The sequence below is a fragment of the Typopeltis vanoorti genome, chromosome 4, assembly GCF_054136105.1.
Source record: "Typopeltis vanoorti isolate ZY-2024b chromosome 4, IOZ_Tvanoo_1.0, whole genome shotgun sequence".
Lineage (NCBI taxonomy): Eukaryota > Metazoa > Arthropoda > Arachnida > Uropygi > Thelyphonidae > Typopeltis > Typopeltis vanoorti.
The window spans coordinates 107,354,757-107,368,009 of NC_143552.1; the positions used below are offsets into that span (position 1 = coordinate 107,354,757).

Here is a 13,253-nt window from a genome sequence, read left to right on the forward strand (position 1 = left end):
TCGTAAAGTAATTTGCGCTAAATATAATTGCTTCTAAATTTTGAAGTAACAAATTTCGAAATCGGTTACGATGTTACAACCAAGGGTAGTAACATCGTAATTAACATACAGCGAACATGCGTTCGCTGTATGTTCCTTTTTTCCCTGTCGATCCTGTTTGGCCAAAATATAGAATTATGGCACTGGCTAGTTATTTCACTGACATTGAATGTTCGTAAAAGCATGTCAAAGCTTTGGGAATAGGACTGTTCTTCGGTCACTAACAGATTCGAATGCTACTTCAGTATAATTATCGTAATCGTTATTTTAACAGCTTACCGAAAAACTTATTTAGAAAGATAGACAGAAATCAACTTGGAGACGAAGATTTTTTGTTGCTTCACCTTTTTATCCATTGTTTGGTTTAATGAAATGCTCTTTAAAAGGAACAGTTTATTACTTATTGTATTTACATAGTTATTATTATTATGTGAAACCTCCAGGGAGTCCAGAGACTCATCGAGGGAGAGTGTGCCAACAGAATCGAACGATTTTCTCCTTACAACTACTAACCGCGCTCAAACTTAACTTTTTGCTGGACCATTAGTAGCGGAGGCTCTACCAATCGACCAACCTTTGCTGGCATCTTTATAATAATGAAAAAAGCTTTATGCAAATATGGTATTCATATTCTCAATCCCCCCCCCCCCCCCACCACACATCTCATCACCTTTGCTATACAGTTTTGGTATTCTTCAGGCTGTTTGAAACTTTCATTTGAAATAGCAGTAAATTTACAAAAAATAATGAGGCAACTAACAGCAAGAGTTAATGTACAAAAATTTTGAGGTCGGAATTTTTAATCATCTCCTGAATTGAAAGAAAACTAGACATGTATTTTGAATGCTATACAATACTCGATGGAATTTGTAATTTTTGGTTCTCATCATTCTACGCAATGAAGCGACGTAGCTGTCTTCAGTAGTTTAGCCATTAAGTTGCTATTAAAGACGGGTTGGGGGGGGGGGGAGGAGAGTGAGTTTTATGTGTGTCGGTCATCGTTAAATGAAACTCCGTAGAATCCTGTAAGCCAAGGCGGAAGACAGAGCACTGCTAAACTTTTAAGGCCAACATAAAACGCTTAATCGGAAAGATGGCCTTAAAAGTTAAGCAGTGTGTTTTGTCTTCTGCCTTGGTTTTTATGATTATACCGAATTTCATTTATCACAATATAACCTAGCAGCACAAATGCATAACACGAGGAATGCCACAGGTAACAACGAATGAAAGAACATATGACTGAAAGTTCATATGTTCTTTCGCACTGGTAATGCATTATTTCTGAATCGCATTCCACTTCGTGTCACCTTTCAGTGGACGACAATCCAGTTTTCCTTCCTTTTTTGTGCAACGTTCGCAGTCTTAGAGAATGTTGTTTTAAATATATTTAACAAACCGGGGTTACTTTTCTTTAATTTTTTCTTCCCAATTCTTGTGTGTGTTGCTTGATCTGGCCTTCAGATATTTTTGTGTTAATTGTCTCACGGTACACTGATAACTGGAAGCGTTCACTTTTTTTTAACCTAGATAGGAGACTTTTTAAATTTTGGACTGTTCTGTGCAGTCTTGGTGGAAATCATTTAGCCAGTGACTTGGAAAATATCTTTATATCAAAATGTGGACCCTATGTAGTGGTATACTGTGTCCGGAACAAGAACAGGATGTTCAGCGCAAACATTCCCAAAAAAATACTATACATATTTAGATTTGACCAAAGGAAGTTTTCCGAAATTTTAAAATCTTTGTTACCTGATTATGCAAGATTCTGTTTTGTCAAGATCAAATCTGAAAATTATGCCCAGTATTTTGCAGGTGAAGTCAGTTGTCACACGTACTATCTGTGAGATGTTTTTCATCCCCGTTGTCTTTAATTACACTGTCATTAGATATATCACACAGACTAATTGCTTATACTCTGATTTGATACAATAAAACGTCGTTTCGCTTGCACCTCTGCAGTACAATGTCTAATGGAGTGGGGGAGGGAGTTCACTATGCAGGGACATTCGGAAAGTAGTGAATAAAATTCAGTTTATTTCTGTGAATAGGAATAAATCCTATGCTTTAGAAGAGAACTACGGTTGGCGATCTCCAAAAATGTTAGCATATCCAGGATTTATTACTGTATATGCTGATCATGCAAACTGGGGTAGGGTAATAGTTAATCAAGGTGATGTAGATAGCTTGCAAGCTTATTTAAATAAGCGGACAGTATGGGCAAAACATAATGAATGTCAATTTAATGTGGAAAAGTGTAAAGTTTTGGGTAATGGACGGCTCGTAAGAATTTGTAGTGGTGGGGCTGTAGCAATAAATGTAAAAAAAGAAAAATCAATATGGATTAAAAAAATTATATCATTAATAAAAACTAAAATATAACAGAATTCTTCTCATCGTTCATTTCTCCAAAGATATAAATTAAATGTTAGAATTAAATAGAAAAAAGAAAAACCGCACAATATTTACCTACGATAATGACAACAACGTTAATTTGTGTTTTTGTGCTCGTGTAGTAGCAACGTACCTTGGGCTACAATGCTATCAGCCCTAACTGCACGTACACGCGTTATCGGAAATTGCAGCTCCAGCGTTGAGTATACTAACCAGTACTTATACCAGCCCTAGCCCGCAAAGCACATTGACTATTGCAAAATACAACTATTGCTACAAAATGAATTATATAAAATATTATCGAGCGGTATTGTATTACAAACAAGAAAATAACGGTTTTTAGATAAATATATAAACATTTAAGAACTGCGATAATAAAACAGGAACTTTCATTTTATGCTGGAGGGACTGTAGCCCTTGAGGACGAGCCGTCACTGATTTTGGGATACAAAGATTACAAACTGTGTACCGCATTGAGTGAACTGTACTCCAGGAAATTGAAGCTAATGATCTGAGGGAAATAGCAGATAGAGAGCTGAAGTTTAGAGGGCATATTGCTAAAGTCGTCAGAGTAGCTCACAGTATTACTTGGTTATTGAAGAAAACACTAACAAGCAGAGATAAAGGAGTTATCATAAAGAGGAAACCTTGATACGACCACATCTGGATTACTGTCTCAGCTCTGATCGCCTGGATTTCTTGGGAATGAGGAGGTTGTGCAGAGGGTCCAAAGTTCTGCGAAAATCTCCCTATGAGGATAGATTGAGGGTTCGGGGATTGCGAGAGTTGGTTAATAGGTGAAATAGGACGGATATGACAGAAACATCCAAGTTACTTAAAATATTTTATAGAATTAATGCAGGGGAAATGTTTCCGCACGTGGCTAATGGAGACAGAACAAGAGGTCATCCCTGGAAGTTGGGTAATAGTGTGGTTAGCAAAGGCGTGGGGACTAGTTTTTTTTTTTTTTTTTTTTGTTTAGAGAGTGGTCAATGAATGGAATGGGTTGCCTGATTCAGTTGAGTGCTTTATCTGGTAATGGTCTCAAAGTGAGGTATGATAGATATTGTGTATTGTTAGTTTGGGTCTCCCACGATAGTGACTCCATGGAAGTGCCCGTGCAATAATTATATAAGTGTGCATTGATCATAATCATTACTGAAAGAAAAAAAAATCTTCATGGAAAAAAAAAAGCAGGACAGAAATAAATATGCACAACAATTTGTACAGGATAATTTACTCGCTTAGCGAATTTACTCCAGCAAATAAATAATTCATGCCACGCCTAGGTGAATCATCTGGTGAACGTTACTTCGAATGGATATGCCTACTCCCTATAGTCATTTACGAAGCTACTAATGCATAGAAGCACAGTTCATTATTGATTAAATATATTTCGCAAACAAATCCGAAATTATTTTATTTTTAAATTAATACTCATCATAAACGCGAACATGCTTGTCCTGAGATTATACGATGCAGTGGCGCACCCAGGGAGGGGGCCTAGGGGCCCTGGCCCCTTCCAAAAGAAAAAGGAAAAAACACTAGAAATTTTTCCAAAAATCTTTTCCTAATTAAAATTCTTTTTTTTTTATTTATGTTGTGTTGTGTCTTCTATTTCTATACTACTTATGAATTAGCGATCATTGCAGATGCTCAGTCATAGGTCGTATGCGATGCGTAGTGTGAATTCTCAAATCATCTACTCAACTCTCCCCCCCCCCCCCAAAGATTAAATCTTGAGTGCTCGGCCCCCTCCAAGATTAATTCTGAGTGCGCCACTGATACGATGACATAATTCGTTCCTCTCCAATGACTGAAAACTCGCACACAAAATTGAAGTATTTCTGTTCACATCTGTCCCTTCACTTATATGCCAATCTCTTTTACATGGTTCAGTTTTATACCAACCAAATTCCTATTAAACACTTGTTTCCAGTATATCCTGAAACAAATCCCCCCCCCCTCCATGGAAGTAATGGAGGGGGATGAAACAACCCCCCCCCATCGGCCATAAACACAATCAGGAAGTACGAGAAATCGTGTCTTGTCCCAAGGTTATACGCAGCACGAGATGATTTGTCTCTAGCCAGTGTGTGTGTGAACGTGTTAATAAAGACCAAGCAAAGCACAACAGTTCGCTATACCGCAGGCTATAGATATTCTCTGCACCTGTGAAGTTATCCAATTCACAGCATTTTTTTTCCCCAACGCAATACATGGATATAATATTTTGTGAAGCAAAACTTGGTTCATTATTATTATTTTTATCTAGTAACTATGTTGATTCAGATATTAGAAATCATTAATGCTAGTTGAAACATTTCATTCTCGGTTGTACCCTGCTTTTAGTCAGTCGGCAATCAATCGCTGAAGAATAAAGCCTCCAAATCGAATCGCTTCTGTGGCTCGGTATTTCATAGCCATAGATAATTTATAAGTCGTAAGATGCAAATACACTGGCGACTCGCGATGAAGGTCATGCCCTCACTTTAAACCGTCATAATGTGATCATTTCCGTCATAAGCAAAAAACTATTTCCTTAGCGGAAACTCAGTTGCTGAGAAATGTGGTTGTTGTATCATTCTAAACTGGAATATCTTGAAAAAAAAAACACTTCAAAGTATCATCCACGTACAAAGCACGATAACATGCCACGAAATGGCACATCCAGAAGATTTGGGAGTTGGAGGACTGGCCCTTAAAAGAAGAACTGAACAAAATATTCTAAGATTTCAGTTAAAGAACGGATTGTTAATAAAGAACTTTAATGGTTTATTTACTGTATAAAAATTCATGTTTGATAATCATAGAAGTAAAAAAAAATAATATTTTAATTCCATAGTTCGCCTAACAGTAACTGAAGCACTGTCAATAATAACTTTTCTTTCTCATTCCACCTCTTTCTACCTTTTACAGTGTCGAGTTTTTTTTTTTTTTTTTCTTTTCCAGATAAGGCAGACACTTGAAAGATGCGTCGCCGGTACGAGACCGTGCGATCTGCTCAAAGTTATCCAGAGTCACCTGGAGTTTCGGACCGAAGCCCGATTGGTCTTGGTCTAATAAAAGCGCTCGTCCCCGAAGGTCGGAGCTCTGCTGCATGTATTAGCAGAGCTCCGACATGTATTGGCCGCACGAAGGAAGACTTGGTTTCGAGTCTAGTCGGCGACTAGAGGAAATTTTTCTAAGCCTTTTTTCGACCGGTTCCCGAGTTAGTCGATCTCTGGCACGGGCAAGCGGGTTTTTCCTCCCGGAAACTCGGGTTTTTCGTCCCGTAAACTCAAGAAAATCGACCGTAGAACCCACATTATTTCAGACATTAAATATATTGTGTTAGGGCTAGGGACCACGAGATGGCGGCACATTTGAGCCGTCTCTCTTCACTGAGTACCGCTTAATTAGTGATAGCCTTGGGCCATCTCTCTCTGATTGGTACCAGTGAAGATTGAACTGCCCACTCAGTCTCCAAAAGTTAGATAGGGCTAAATGGCCTCGCCTACTCCCCGCATACGGGAATAAAAAGGCGTTAGATGATTTTTTTTTTTTCCCAACCGCAACTGTCTGTATATGTCTGTGGATGCTTGTGTTCACAGGGACTGCTTTCCTGTTCTGGGTGACGAAAAACCCAACTTTTGGGGTGACTAAATCACCACCTCCGTATGAGACCGGGTAACTCACGTTTCGTCAAAAGAGACCAGATAAAGATTCCTCACGTCACTGATGGGAGTCGAACTCAGGTCTTTCCGACCAAAGGGCTTCGTCTATAACGACTGAGCAACGGGGGCTCTGCCAATAATAACAGTAATAAATAACACGGTAAACAAAATAATTTGAATAAGAAGCTAGAATGTTAAGCAAACATTCAAATACTGTATTTTGACTATGTCCTCGAGGTCAGTGTTTTCAGACTGCGGCACACTTGGCAATTCAAATTTCTGTCGCTGCACACATGTTCTTAATGCCACATAACCAATTGGTTAACCTGAACAATCCGCCGTACTTGATGACGTATCGTTGTCGTATTACTGGTGGTCGATTGGTGGCGCTTTAGTTTAGTATTTGCAGGAAAATAAACTAATTATACATACATATTAGACTGGCGAAAGTTTTTTATTAATAGAAATATAATTGTACAAACAGGCAAAAGTGCTCTGTAATTCGAACAAAAATATTTTTACTATTAAAATTTGGCGGCACACTTCCAGTTCTATCGTTTGCGAAACATTGCTCTAGACCAGCGCTTCCCAAACTGTGGGCCGCGGCCCTCTTTGGGGCCGTAGGTTTTGTTGAGGGGGGGGGGGGTGAAATAATGAAAACAAATTTAAAATGTTTTAAGACTAAGTAGATTTTTTTTATCTTAAAAGAAACGTATTTGATTTTTATTATTTATTATTTCCTTTTTGTTATTTTTTATATATTAACGGGAAAAAATCGCACATTGGTGCGGGTTCACAAATTTTGCTTCCTGCGTATTTCGGCGCTTAATGAATATTAGTAAATATATGCTCATTCATATAAGTTTCATTTCAAAACAGAAATCTAAAAATTGCAGTTTCAAATATTTCACCTGATATTGACTTTTTGTGTAGCAGTATTGAAACACATCCATCACATTAAATTGTTATTAAACTTCTTTTAAGTTTTTAATTCTTTCTTTATTACTAATCGTTTTACGTTTCATGTGCTCGCTGCAAATGTACAATAAGTTCAATAACAATATATCTATCTGTATAAAAATATGAGATAATGTGCCATGTCAAATGTGTATGTAAGATGCTAAAAATGTAATATTTGCATTTGATTTTTGCAATATTCGTATGTTTTGTATTGAATATAAATATAAAAAATATTATAACAATATATATCTATATTACGATTTTTTTTCGAGGGGGGGGGGGCGACGTGAAATATTTAATTTTTCCAAAGGGGACCCTGACATCCAGAAGTTTGGGAAGCACTGCTCTAGACCATAGTCAAAAGTAGCTCTGGGTATAACCGAGTATAAAAATTCTTGGTATCTATTATTTATAGTATAACCAAGTGGAAAAACTTTCAACGGCAAACGCAGAATATAGTCTTCCAATTGTTTGGAAGTTTAACATCTGTTATGTTATTTAGGCTGTAAAGCAGTGTTTTTTTTTAAAAAAAATTTCTAATCACGACCCACCACTAGAAATAATTTTATACCGCCGCTTAAATTTTGTTTTATAGCATACATAAACATATAATAAAAAAATAAATTCGTCTGATATTAACCAATGCTTAGATACAGAGGAGAAACAATGCCAACAAGAGTCGATTAAAAAGTAGCTTTTTTTTTTTTAATGTCGCATTTCTTGTTGTCTTTGTCAAAGCAAGAGTCGTGATGCCAGTTTGTAGATCTGTCTAGTTGTAAATCTTTTTACCAAGAGACTGCAATGAAATGTTCAGTTTTATCAGAATGTCACCACTAAGTTTATAAATACAAAACTATCTATTATCGGTCCTTCCAGTTAATCAGAAAAACTGTATTAAAAAAATTATTTTTGATAATCAGTGTAAGTTAGTGTGGCTCAAGGATTTAATCTCGATATCCACTAATGGGTCCCGACTCCACTTCAAAAACTACTGCTGTAAAACATACGCATTATCATATTACTCACTTTTGAATCTTTCTTTTTTTAAAGGATAAGAGTTTTCTCCGTCTAAGTGCGTGTAAGTATGTAAAAAAAAAAAAAAAAAAAAAACCGTAGTGAAGAAAAAAAAATAACTATAAAACATTTTTTTACATGCTGTGTAAAATTTTCAGAATGTAAATTTTTTAATCCAATAGCCACAAACTTACAGCAAACGAGACTCAAGTTTGGTATTGATTGGAATTATGACCGAAGCCATAATTAATCAGTATAAAGAACAGTATTATATCTCTTGATTGCGTTTGTTTTCCAATGGATTTGTTTTGCGGAATTGAGTTGTTTGGAATTGTGTACGAAATAACTAAGGCTATGCACTGTTAAGTGCACGTGCTCTGCCAGTTTGGTTTGCCTGCTTTATAATGAAATCGCACACCTTCATACCAGATAGGCTAACTCATTTTCATCAGCAACCTTTTATGGAGTTTTGGGATCTTACATAAGATTCGAAACCCAGATCTTTCGAACCGATTAATATCGCATTGTATTCTTAACTTCGCTACCTGTTATTAAAAATGACAGGTAACTAGCGATGCTTTTTTTATTATTCAGACTATCTATTTGCATAATTTCATGTGTAAACTAGCCTGTTAGTAATTTTGTTGTTGTTTGTTCTGTTGACTTGTTAATCAGATGTTTGTGTGTTCTGCATGAAACCAACTTAAGCCGATGAAATAATCATGAAACTGAATATATTACGACTTGAAGGAAAAATAAAGCAATTCACTTTTATTAACAGTAATAATTACTATGAAGACAAAATTCACATTCCAAAAGTGACCATTACGACAAACTTCACTTGTTTGAACGGTGATGCACGTAGTAATTTTAATTATAGCGCCTTGATTAATATTTCGCTTGTAAACCTATTTTCATCCACTTTCGCTTCGTATTAACCGAGAGCAGCAATTAAGAAGTACTAAATATAACATCCGATAAACAGAACTTGAGCTTCTATATCAACAAACGCAACTTGACTTATGTTTATTATGTAGCGGTATGTAGTTATGTGTCATATCTAAATATCGTGAACTAGCCTTCAGTATTACATTGTATGTTTATTTCCTAACTTGTTTTGTATAAGTATTTACACAAACGTGCTTACATAAAAATACGTCAACCGATAATCAGGGTGATAAATTTCGTATTATGTATAGTTTTTGGCTACCGTGGCACTTAATATTATGTCTTAATTGCTGTTAATTTATTTCAGCACTGATTTAGTTTATCTCTAGCTTTGAGGTTGGTTTCGAAAGTATTTAATTTTTATAGTGAATCAACCGTAAATATGAGTTTTGCATGTCGTTGGGCAGGAAGAACAAGAGTTGATGACGGAGTTTGACATTAAAGATGATTCACAAAATGAGTGACTAAAAACTTCACCTGGTGAGTTTGTAAGAAGAAAGTTGAGCAGAGAATAAGTAAGAGATCACTAGCACTGAACATTTGATTAGCCAGCTAAATCATGAGAAAAGTGGCGCCTACAATAAAATGTGTGCACGTAAGGTATCAGGTCAGTTGGTTAATGAAATTAAATAGACGAAAGTGGAAGTTTGTCGTCAACCAAAGGAAAGAGTGCTTTTCCTCACTAAATTGTGACCTGGGGATGAAACTGGGTTCATTAATCGTCCCATAATTGAAAATTCAGTTTTCAATTACGGGATACACTAGTAAGAGCCTTCATAACCCAAAATTCCGCCGGCAAATCACGTGGGACTGTATTTCAGCAAAGGAGTCATTCACAAGAAATATATGGTAAAAGGAACAAAAAGTTTGCAAAAATACCTCCACGAGAAGGTTGAGACAATGAATTAAGCTTGTTCGCATGATCAGAGGAAGTGCTATTGCTTTTGCAACATGGCAACCTGAGGCCACATGTAAATCATTTGGACTAAATTTAACGATTGTCGAAGGGATGTGTGTGTCTTTTATGTGCAGATAGGTTTTCCCTCTGGCAAACTGGCCAGATGAACACACGCCATGACATAACAGAATCTGGTTACATTCCCAAATAACGAGAGATAGATTTGACATGGTGGAACATTCTCGCCACATTCCGAATATGACCCTTCGGTATCCTGGTTATTTCGTAAATTGGAAAAAAAAAAAAGTCGGTAGCAGAGGTGAGAAAATAGTTTCAAAAATGAACAACCTGTGACACATTGGAGAAAATATATTGGAAAGGCAATGATATTATGTTCAAAAATAGTGTAGTCAGAATAAGGTTGGGGGGGGGGGGAGGATATCAAATTGGAGGAATTCCTTTCGAAACGTCCTTTTAGTGTTGTTATATGATAATTAAAAACCATGTGCAGTTTGATAATTACATTCACAAAGCAAGAAAAACTATTAAATTGAGAATATTCTGTGTTTGCGAGTTTGGGAATATTCTGTGATAGATAAATATAGATAGTCAAGTTTATCTATATTTACTTTTATTACTAGCAGCACAATTTCTTTCTCCAGCCATTTCGAACTCTTAACATTGTTTTCTTATCGATAACAGAAAAAGCTCCAATCTTTAAAAATATTTCTACGAGTGCTCCACCGGAAAGTATTCACTTCAGGCATGTCGCGGAGTAACTAACGTCCTTAATCGACTCCAGCTAGTTTTACTCTTCTGGTAAATTGATAAATTCCCTTTACTTGTTTGGATGAGGGAGAAAATATTTTTACAAGAGATCAGCTATTATATTTTCGTTACTTGTCTTGCTTCTGGCAAATTCCAATCAACATTGTTCTTTTGATTTTTGTATATAGTCAGTTGCATTTGGTTTTCACATGTTCTGCATTTGAGTTTAACTCAATTGCAGATATTTTTCTCCCTACACAAATATATTAGATCTGTACGGAAACCGTATTCATGAAAGATTTCTAGCAATGGTTCGTTAAAGATTAAAGTAACGAACAAGTTAATCCGAACACTCACATTTTAAAGAAAAATTTTAATTTTGCAAGAAAATAAGTAAAAAAATTAAACTCCAACTTATCTAATAATTTATATGTGCTCCTTTGTTCCTAATAAGCTCTTGAAAGATAAGTTCTTTGTCTTTCTGGATCTGTGGGACCACGCTCTTCAATATTTTTATGTATTGGTCACTTTTCATCATACCGTCAACAGGCACAAGTGATCCTCGCCCGTCATGTAAAACAATCCCAGAACATCTTTTTTAGCTGGTTGTTTAGGAGCTTGTTGAAGATGGGGCATGAGAAGACTTCTCAGCTGCTGATTTGCGAATATAGGAGGCCCACTGGAGCCTCCTATATTCGAAAGCTATGCAGAAAAAGAGGCTCCCAGTGGAGCCTCTTTTTCTGCATAGCTTTCGTCAACAGTTTTCTTTTTTGGTCTGTGGGCAGTCCTCCCTGCTGCAAACAGTCTTCGACTGACTGCCATGTCAGAAACAATAATCCCACTAGTTTGCCAAGTCTCTATTTAAGTCTACAGCATACAATCTTGGATTCATTTTGCTTTTCTAAACTAGTAAACAATCTTGAGTAAGTGTAGTTTGCTTTTTCGTCCACATTTTCCTTTTTTTGTCAAGAGGAAAAAGGTACCTGTCACCCTAAGCCAGTGGCGCACCCAGAGGGGTGGCCAAGGGGCCTTGGCCCCCTCCAAAGAAAAAGGAAAAAAAAAAAACTAGAAAAATTTTCAAAAATCTTTTCCTAATTAAAATTTCCTTTTTTTTTTAAATTTATGTTGCGTCTTGTCTTCTATTTCTATACTACTTATGAATTAGCGATCATTGCAGATGCTCAGTCATAGGTCGTACGCGATGCGTAGTGTGTATTCTCAAATCGTCTACTCAACTCCCCCCCCCCTCCCAAAGATTAAATCTTGAGTGCACTACTGCCCTAAACATTTTTAAAATCTCATTAACAGCCAACCAACGCCATTCTCATTGCAATTTGTCTTTGAGTCATGGATGTATTCTGAGAAAGAGTATTTTTGAACGCTTTCTTGGAGATGTATCCATTTTATAGCCTACACACAATGAATAAAAAACACTACGAATGTCAACTCGTTTACACTATTAAAAACACTAAAACATTTTTAAACATTAAAAATAAAAACACTAGGAATGTCAACTTGTTTACACTATTGAAAACGCACAACACTATTAATAAACATCGTAGAGACAGTTAAAACAGCAGCACTCATCCGAAATAGTGAACTAAAACCAAAACTGAAAATAGTAAACTGAAACCAAAATTATTGTGAAATAAAACCAAACCAAAACTGAAACCTTGACGAAAATTTGGTTTGTTCGGATTAATTTGTTCGCTACCGTAGACCATACTGTTCTTCGTATTTAAGTAATTATTAACGTTAATCCTGCTATTAAGAGAATCTGCAGCTTTAAGTAATTACATGAGTAGTCTTGCGTCTTGGAATATTTTATTCATTTTTCAAATATAGCACTGGTATTAAAAGCAATATGCTCAAGTGACTGCATGATAATAATCGGATGGTCCATATTCCCATTGATCCTAGGGTCATATGCAGATGCATAGCGGGAGGCTTTGAAATGTATGTTGGTTCTATTGCTCACTCTTAACAAAAAAAGTGAGCTAAGACTGTTGCCTTTTGTCATGTTTTTGGCTATAACAGTTAGGGTTACGGTCTATCTCCTCGCATCAATCTTTGTGCATATCACAATATCTATTCCGCTGGTGAGTTGAGCAAAATTACTGGAATGTTTCCATTAAGCTTAAGTCCCCATTAGTTCCCTGCTAAGAATGGATAAACGAGCCTTCCCCCCCCCCCCTGTGTCGTATTGTATGCAAGACGCAAGGAACATTCTCCAGGTCATTCCAACTGATATTCAGTTGTCCGTTTTTTTGACAGAAGTGGAAGGATTCTCTTGCATATACGAGGGATGAGTCTAAAAGATTCAAGGTAACTAGTGGTATACCACAAGGATTAGTCTTGGTCCATTGTTATTCATTCAGTCTGTACATTAATGATGGGAAAGATTTGACAGGCGCATACAAATATTTGCTGATGATGCAAATATAGGTAGGGTAATCAGAATGCTGCTGATATGCAGTACTTGTAGAATGATTTGTGAATAGGCTGGAATTGTGGGCATGAGAAAATGGATGTCACTTCAATGTCAGTAAATGTAAAGTCATGCACTTTGGCATGATTAG

General features: G+C 36.4%; 1 protein-coding gene across 1 annotated transcript in view; it reads left to right on the top strand.

The window, feature by feature from the left end:
* Positions 1–13,253, top strand: part of LOC150107584 (rootletin-like) — a 283,556-nt gene that overhangs the window by 71,039 nt on the left and 199,264 nt on the right. The window lies entirely within an intron of this gene.